The sequence below is a fragment of the Taudactylus pleione genome, unplaced genomic scaffold, assembly GCF_031769625.1.
Source record: "Taudactylus pleione unplaced genomic scaffold, aTauple2 ptg000236l, whole genome shotgun sequence".
In the NCBI taxonomy this organism is placed as follows: domain Eukaryota; kingdom Metazoa; phylum Chordata; class Amphibia; order Anura; family Myobatrachidae; genus Taudactylus; species Taudactylus pleione.
In genome coordinates this window covers 2,712,575-2,721,501 of record NW_028284638.1, presented here as the reverse complement: position 1 = coordinate 2,721,501, position 8,927 = coordinate 2,712,575, and positions in this window count along the sequence as shown.

The following is an 8,927-nucleotide window of genomic DNA, read 5'->3' as shown; positions in this document are numbered from 1 at the left end:
TTAACGGTCAAGCCAGCCGGCCCTTTACTTATGACACAGGCGCACGCTTGGCACTACTTTGTTGATGCACGTGCGGCTACTGCGCACACAATTCACAAACACAGAAAATAATTTTTTTTTTGGTTTGGACTGGAGTGTACTTTCGGGGGTTACAGCACCCTTAACGGTCAAGCCAGCCGGCCCTTTACTTATGACACAGGCGCACGCTTGGCACTACTTTGTTGATGCACGTGCGGCTACTGCGCACACAATTCACAAACACAGAAAATAATTTTTTTTTTGGTTTGGACTGGAGTGTACTTTCGGGGGTTACAGCACCCTTAACGGTCAAGCCAGCCGGCCCTTTACTTATGACACAGGCGCACGCTTGGCACTACTTTGTTGATGCACGTGCGGCTACTGCGCACACAATTCACAAACACAGAAAATAATTTTTTTTTTGGTTTGGACTGGAGTGTACTTTCGGGGGTTACAGCACCCTTAACGGTCAAGCCAGCCGGCCCTTTACTTATGACACAGGCGCACGCTTGGCACTACTTTGTTGATGCACGTGCGGCTACTGCGCACACAATTCACAAACACAGAAAATAATTTTTTTTTGGTTTGGACTGGAGTGTACTTTCGGGGGTTACAGCACCCTTTAACGGTCAAGCCAGCCGGCCCTTTACTTATGACACAGGCGCACGCTTGGCACTACTTTGTTGATGCACGTGCGGCTACTGCGCACACAATTCACAAACACAGAAAATATATTATATTTTTAGCACTTGGGGGGAGCACCCCTGATGGACAGAGCACCCCCTGGACAACACTACAGCACCTCTTTAGGACTGGGACACTGCACAGGACTTTGGAGTGGACACAGCCCCTATGGAGAACTGACTGCACAACACAGTCCAGCCAGCCCCTATGGACTTTGAAGTAGTGGACACAGCCCCTATTAACAACAGCAGCACAGCACAACACAGCCAGCCCCTATGGACTTTGAAGTAGTGGACAACAGCAGCACTACACTACACTACACTACACAGCCCTAACTCCCACCCTCCCTCTTCACTGTCCACAGCCGAGTGAGAAAATGGCGCCGACGTGGGTACCTTATATAGGATCCAAAACCCGCGAGACTCGGAAGGCGGGAAGATGACGTTTTGCCTCGATTTCAGAATCCGAGTCAGGCGGGAAAAGTCGAGCCTGACTCGGATCGGACTCGGATCGGGGGGGCTCGGGGGGGTTCGGATTTCAGAAATCCGAACCCGCTCACCCCTATTATATATATATATATATATATATACACACACACACACACACACACACACACACACACACACTTCTTAGAAAAGGGTCCGGCTCTCCCTGAAAAATAAAGTAGCAGCCGGGTATCTCAATTTAACGAATCTGTTGCGAAATCACAGATTGTGCCATGGGAATCTCAATTTAACCAATCTAGCACAGCCATTAATAATATCTCTAAAAACTATGGCCCATAGTACAAACTGACAGTGAACTTAAATTAGAGAATACCCACTTGATGTCATGCTATAAACGAGGCCGTAATCTCCGAGATATACTGGTCAAAACAGATATTGCCCAATATGAACCTGTGACTACTTTTTTGAGTCCTAAAAAGTGATGCATTAAGTGCTCCTGCACTACATGTCGCTACATGATAGCGGGAGATGTATTTTACCATCCTCACTCTGGTAAGGCCTATAATATTACCTTTAAGCTCACATGTAATTCTAAATTCGTAATCTATTTAAATACATGCCCCTGTGGACTCACATGTGTGCAAAACTGAGAGAGCATTTAAAGAACGTATGACAGCCCATCGTTCCGCTATAAGGACCGCTATAAATACGGGAAATAGTGATCAGCTCGTTACACGGCATTTCTGTCAATTTCCTCACCCCCTAGCTACCTTGCGGTATCGCATGAATGATCATGTGCCTCGGTCCATTAGGGGAGGATATCGTGGCCTTAAGCTTAAACAGATTGAAACTAGGTGGATTCACAAATTGGGGACCCTTCCTCCCAAGGGCCTCAATGACCACCTGGACTTATATATTTTTCAGCAATCTCTAGCAGCTTTATAATCTCTCTGTAATAGCAATACAGGATGTTATTGTTAGTGTTGTTAGTATACCTAGGATGCTAATTGAGTTTTTCTAGTCCTTAGCCAGGTATACTGGAGATACATTGTGCTATAGTGAGTACTTTAGTGATACATACATTAAGCAGAAGCTTATACCTTACTAGCAATATATGTTTGGTTGATCTCCGATGTACCACTATGTTGATGTCTACCAGAGCCTGTGAATAGATTGTCTTTTACGATTTATATCACCATAGTTCTGTTCTTTTGTTTATTGTTAGATGTATTTCCATAGTAATGGGTGAAGACTGTATGATGCACCACGCGGTATGCGTGATGACGCCATCTTTGGATGCCACCGGCCGGGAAAGGAGTCCCACTTCTGGGGTATGGTGTGCACTTGGTGGTGTTTATAAGGTGAGATCTTTGTATATGTTCTTAGGACCTGATGCCGGGTGACTGTTGCTCAGTGTGCTTGCTTATAAGTCGCAGTGCGCATGCGTAAGCAAGTCACTGCAATGGGGAATCGTACGCTCGTAGCACAAAGCCAGAGCGCTACTTTGAGTGACAGATAGTGGGTGGTTACAGGGGAAGGTGCTTGTAAATGGGGGAGTGGTGTTGCGATTGCAGGCGTCAGGCCAACAAAACACTGTTTAAAGGGCGTGCATAATTAGCAAAGTGGCGTCATGGTCCACGTACCTGCATGTATTTCAGCCAGCACTGATCGCAGTGCTTGCGGCAGGTTAGGGCTACCTCAAGGGCTGCGAGCAGCTCCGATGGCTCTCGATGTTACGATTAATCCAACAATTCCAGGAGATGACGCGTGTTGCGAGGGGAAAGGGGGTGTCTTTATACACTAGCGAGTGCTCAGTGCCGTAGCTCACTAAGACATGGAGGGCGTCGTTACATCATGCAGTGCAAGCGTGGAATTTGAATATCCGGCCCCCTTCTGCCAGTGAGCGACCGCATCTTGCGAGCAGGTCTGATTGAGCTCCTTAGCCCTGATGAAAGTGCCACTGTAAATAAAGCACTGAAGCGTTGATAATATGCCGCTGTGAGACCGTGAGTTCCATTTTTGGCCTGGAGTGCTGCACTTCATTTGATGTTCTATAATATATATATAATATATGCAGCAAACTTATATTTTATATATAACATACATACTAACTCATATAAAGTGTACACACCATGGACACATTCAAACACACTAGCACTTATACATACATTGTATACACACTAACATATATACACATTAACACATACATACACATATACACACACTAACACATACTGCATATACAATAACATATATACACAAACAAATACATACACAGTAACACATACATACACATAAAAACAGTACACATACACACTTACATGCAGGAGCTGCTAGTTGCTACTGAAAGCAGGCACCTTACATAATTAGGCCCCGCCCCCTCATGCCGTAATCCCACAATTCGCAGGGGATAAAGGGCGGGACCTGCCATATTGGCTCCGCTCCTACTTCGACAGGTGCACTAGAGGTGGGGGCCTATCTGTGTGTGAGGGTCCCGCGATGAGTCGCAAGCACTGCCGAAGTCAGATGCAGTGGTGCAATCTTTTTCTTCTGCGCATGCGTCTATATTGCACTGCTCATGTGTCCAGATAGCGTGCGCACAGAGTCAGAGTTGCAAACAGAAGTTGTACAGTCTCAGAAATGTGTTGAAAAATAAGAGTTATCGTAGACTTTCCATTGATAACTTTTTTTTCGAGGTCTATAGGGTCCACAGGGATACCATGGGGTAATGTGGTTGGAGAGATCCAGGCACCAAACAGTTAAAGCTTTCAGCTCCCAGGATGCCTCGGGTCCTCCTCCATGTATATCCTGCCCCCAGCCACAGGCCTTTAGTTTTGTAAACAAGCCATCAAGGCAGGAGAAGGAAGAACAATCGTACACCAGAAGCACTCTCACACAAGATGAGGGAATCCATGACTGAAAGAAAAAACATATCCAATGCAGCCAGGTGCATCACGGTGGGTGTCCTGTGGACCTCGAAGAAAAAGATGGTAAGTCTACCATAACTCTTATTTTCCTCTTCAGGGTCCATAGGGATCCACAGGGATACAATGGGGATGTTCTAAACAGTTCCCCTAGGATGGGGGACGCTCCAGAGCATAAAGGAGAACCAGTTGTCCAAAGGACAAAGGAAGCTTCCTGAGAGGCAAAAGTATCAAAAGCATAGAAACTAAGAAAAGTGTGGACAGAAGACCACGTGGTTGCCTTGCACAATTGTTCAGCAGAGGCACCACGACTAAATGCCCTACAGACCGAGTAGAATGTGCTGTCACCATGTTTGGGACAGGGAGATCAGCCTGTGTGTACACCTGAGAGATAGTCAAATGTAACCATCTCGCCAGAGTATGCTTATTAGCTGGCCATCCTCACTTGTGAAAACTATATAATACAAAAAGAGCATCTGATTTTCTAACAGAGTTTGTTTGCTCCACATAGATATGGACTACATCCAGGGAGGCTTCACCTACAGAGAGGTCTGGAGCCTGAAAAGCTGGAACTACAATTTCTTCATTTACATGAAAACAGGACACTACCTTAGGAAGGTAACCCTCCCCTGTATGAAGAACAGCTCTATCCTGGTGAAAAATCAAAAATGGGGAGCGGCAAGAAAGCTGCCAAATCAGAGACTCTGCATGCAGGAGAGATAGCGAGGAGAAAAAGTGTCTTTGCTGTCCACCATTTCAAGTCTACAGAGTCCAGAGGTTCAATTGGGGGAGCTTGTAGCCCTTAAGATCCAAAGACAGATCCCACGGTGCTACTGGTGGGACAAAAGGAGGCTGAACTCACAGAACTCCCTGAAAAAAATTCTAACATCTGGTAATGAAGCAATCTTTCTCTGGAACCAGACTGACAATGCAGAAACTCTGCAAGTGGCCAGGCGGAGACCAAGGTCTAAACTAGCCTGGAGAAAAAGTCAGCACCCGGGAAACCTTAAACACCTTAGAATCATACTTCCTGTGGGAACACCATTGACCAAAACAATGCCAAACCCTGTAATAGATGTGGACAGAGGCAGGCTTTCATGCCCTAAGCATCGTTTGAATCAGAGCTGGAGAAACCTTTGGCTCTTAAGATGGAAAATTCAAGAGCCACACCGTCAAAGCCAAACAAGGTAAATCCTGCCATAGAGGAAGAGGATACGGACTGTCTATGGATTAATTCTGTATGTCGATGAACCAATGATGTCTGGGCCAAGCCGGAGCCACTATGTCACAATTGGTGCTCGAGGGTTACCTGTATCAGGTGATGAACTGGAAACACTGGAGGCCGGCTGGACTGGAACCATGGGGGACATGAATAGCTCTTTTAATAAAAAAAGTGGGTAGCAGTGAGAACTGCCTTGGGTGATGAGTGACTGGAACTGGAAACTTGAGAGGTTGGAATGAGACCAGAAGGAACTTGGAGGGACCGGACTGGGACCGGCAGGTAGGCAGACTGAGCTGGTCGGGGTACCAGTAGATGAGCTTGCAGACGGATGGTAGCGTGGAAGCTACTTGTTGTGGCTTGGGAAGCCGTGGGTAGACGTGGTAGCGTGGAAGCTACTTGGAGCGGCCTGGGAGCCGTGGGCGAGAGGTGGTAGCGTGGAAGCTACTTGGTGCGCCCTGGGAGCCGTGTGGAGAAGCTGGTAGCTGGGTAGCCACTTGGAGAAGCTGGTAGCGTGGAAGCTACTTGGAGCGGCCTGGGAGCCGTAGGCGAGAAGTGGTAGCGTGGAAGCTACTTTGTGCGGCCTGGGAGCCGTGTGGAGAAGTAGGTAGCGTGGATAGTCACTTGCAGCGGCCTGGGAGCCGTAGGCGAGAAGTGGTAGCGTGGAAGCTACTTTGTGCGGCCTGGGAGCCGTGTGGAGAAGCGGGTAGCGTGGATAGTCACTTGGAGAAGCTGGTAGCAGTGTGGATAAATGAACGTAGCAGGCTTTACAGATAGCACTGGTCTAGGAACCAGCAGGAGCCTGGGACACACTGGAACTCAGGTACAGCTACAGCACAAGTTGTACACCACGGAACGTAACGAGATGTTCAAGCCCTGAGTGCTATTAGAGGAGGATCTATATACCAAGAGTCTGGCAGCGATTGGTGGATGCAGACAGGTGGTCTGGCAGTGGCATTCAGAGTGGAGCAAGACACAGCATGCAGAAGGAGTATTCATCTCTGCAGCTCTGAGAATCAGGACCACACCTGTGATTCCAATTAAGACTAGCAATGCTCACAGACAGAGCAGGGTCCAGGTGATTAATCAGTTTGGCTAGGAGAGCAGTCTGCACACACAGAGATATCACAGCCAGCATGATTCAGCCAGAGCAGATGTCCCAGGAGAATTGCAAACACAGATCCATGGAGCAGCTGACAGAGGTAAGTCTCAAGGCAAAAAGGTGACAACTAGACAGGATCGTGACACACGTATTACTGTTTCGTATTCCTGCTTGAATTTCCTGAAGACTCTTGGGAGGAGGGAAATTGGAGGAAAGAGATACACTAGCTTAAAGTCCCATCTTACTGCCAGTGCATCCACGAATGCTGCTGATGGGTCTCTGGACCTGGACCCATACCTGGGGACCTTGTGGTTGTGACATGATGCCATGAGGTCTATGTCTGGTAGACCCCATTTGTTCACCAAGAGCTGAAACACTCCCGGGTGGAGAAACCACTCTCCAGCGTGTATGTCCTAATGACTTAGGAAGTGTGCTTCCCAATTGAGGACTCCCGGTATGAATATTGCCGAGATGGGCGGAAGATGACGTTCTGTCTAAATCAGAACCTTTGTCACTTCCTTCATGGCTGCATGACTTTGCGTGCCTCCCTGATGATTGAGATAGGCCACTGTAGTTGCATTGTCAGACTGGATCTGGACCGGCCTGTTGTGGAGCAGGTCCTGTGCCATAAAAAGTGCTTTGTATACTGCTCACAGCTCCAGAATGTTTATTGGCAGAATACTTTCCTGATTTGTCCATCTTCCCTGAAAGGTCACTACCCCCATCCGTGAAGACTGGCATCCGTGGTGAAAATCACCCAATTTGGAATCCAGAATGGGCGTCTTTTGTCCAGATGATCTTTTTTCAGCCACCACAAGATGGAGAGATGAACCTCTGGAGTGAGAAGGATCCTGGGACCTTATTAGTTAAACTGTCCTTTCCACCTGGAGATAATCAATCTTTGCAATGAAACTGAGCATACCCCACCATGTCGAAGGTGGATACCATTGATCCCAGGACCTGCATCGCTGATAGAATGGATACCCTTCGCTTGCGTAGCAGTTTGTGTACTCACAATGATAGGGCCGCAATCTTGTCCTCTGGTAGAAACACCCTTTGTACCTGAGAATCCAGAAGTGCTCCCAGATGTACCATGTGCTGCATTGGAAAAAGAAAGGATTTCTTCCAAATGATAATCCAGCTGTGTTTTTGTAGGCAGGCTATGGTCAGTTTGTACTGTAAAAATGGAGTTTGAGCCAATATCAGAAGATCATCCAGATATGGTAGTATTCTGTTTCCCTGAAGCCAGAGATAGGCCGTCATGACTGCCATTATCTTGGTAAATACCCAGGGGGCTGTTGATAGGCCAAAGGGCAGTGCCTGAACTTGGTAATGTTTTTGTAGGACAACAAACCGTAGAAATTGTTGGTGGGATGGTGTAATAGGAACATGCAGATACGCATCCTGAATGTCCAGGGAAACCACAATATCCCCAGGCTCCATTGCCAAAATAATTGACTGGAGAGTTTCCATAGAATAGGGCGATGAGACCCATTTAGTTTCTAAACCAAAAATAGATTGGAATAATAACTCTTTCCTTGTTGCTACACAGGAACTGGGATTATTACCCCTGCCTGCCACAGGGAGTGAATGGCCTCCTGAAGGGCCAAGACCTTGACCTGATGGAGGATCTGTGCAAAAAAACTTTTTGGGAGGATGTCTCCGGAAAGTGAGGGCATACCCCTGAGAGACCACTTCTCGGACCCAGGCATCTGTTGTTGTTTGATGCCAGTAATCCACAAACTGAAGAAGTCGGCCTCCCACCCTGGGATCCCCCAGGAGGAAGTCTGCTCCATCAGGCCGAGGGTTTGTCATCCGGTTTAGAAGCTGGACGTCTGTCCGGCCCAAACCTCTTAGTTTGCCGCCTGGATGTCCTGCGAAAACTAAACGGCTTGGAGGAAGATTGTTCCCCTGCTCGTCCCTGAGGACGAAAGGACCGAAAAAAAAAAATTTGCTTAGATATTATTGTACCCGTAGATGGCAGACCTGCAGACTTTGAAGCCGACAGGGTAGCTATTCATTTATCTAATTCTGCTCCAAAAATTATATTTCCATAGAAAGGTAAGGTTTCCAGAGCTTTCTTTGATCCTGTATCAGCTCCAGGATCTTAACAAAAGGACCTTGAGCGCCACTACTGAAGCTGCTGATGCTTTAGAAGCATCCATTGTTGCTCCTCCCAAATAGGAGGCTGCTTCCTGTATGTGGGAGATATATGTCATCTGTTCTCTAATAGCATCTGGTAGAGAGTCTTCCAATGCCCCTGTCCATTCTTCAACAGCTTTGGCTACCCAGACTCCAGCCATAGCTGGACGAGTAACAGCTCCCAATGATGAAAATATTGCCTTAAGACATGTTTCAATTTTCCTATCTGTAGAATCCTTAGGAGAAGATGCTGACGGAATAGGCAACGTAGCATTTCTGTGTCACTTGAGCATCCACAGTAGGAGGTACCTCCCACTTTGTATCCTTTCCCAGCTTCTGAATGTACTATGTTAATCTTTTATTCACATAAAACCGTTTATCCGGGTTACCCC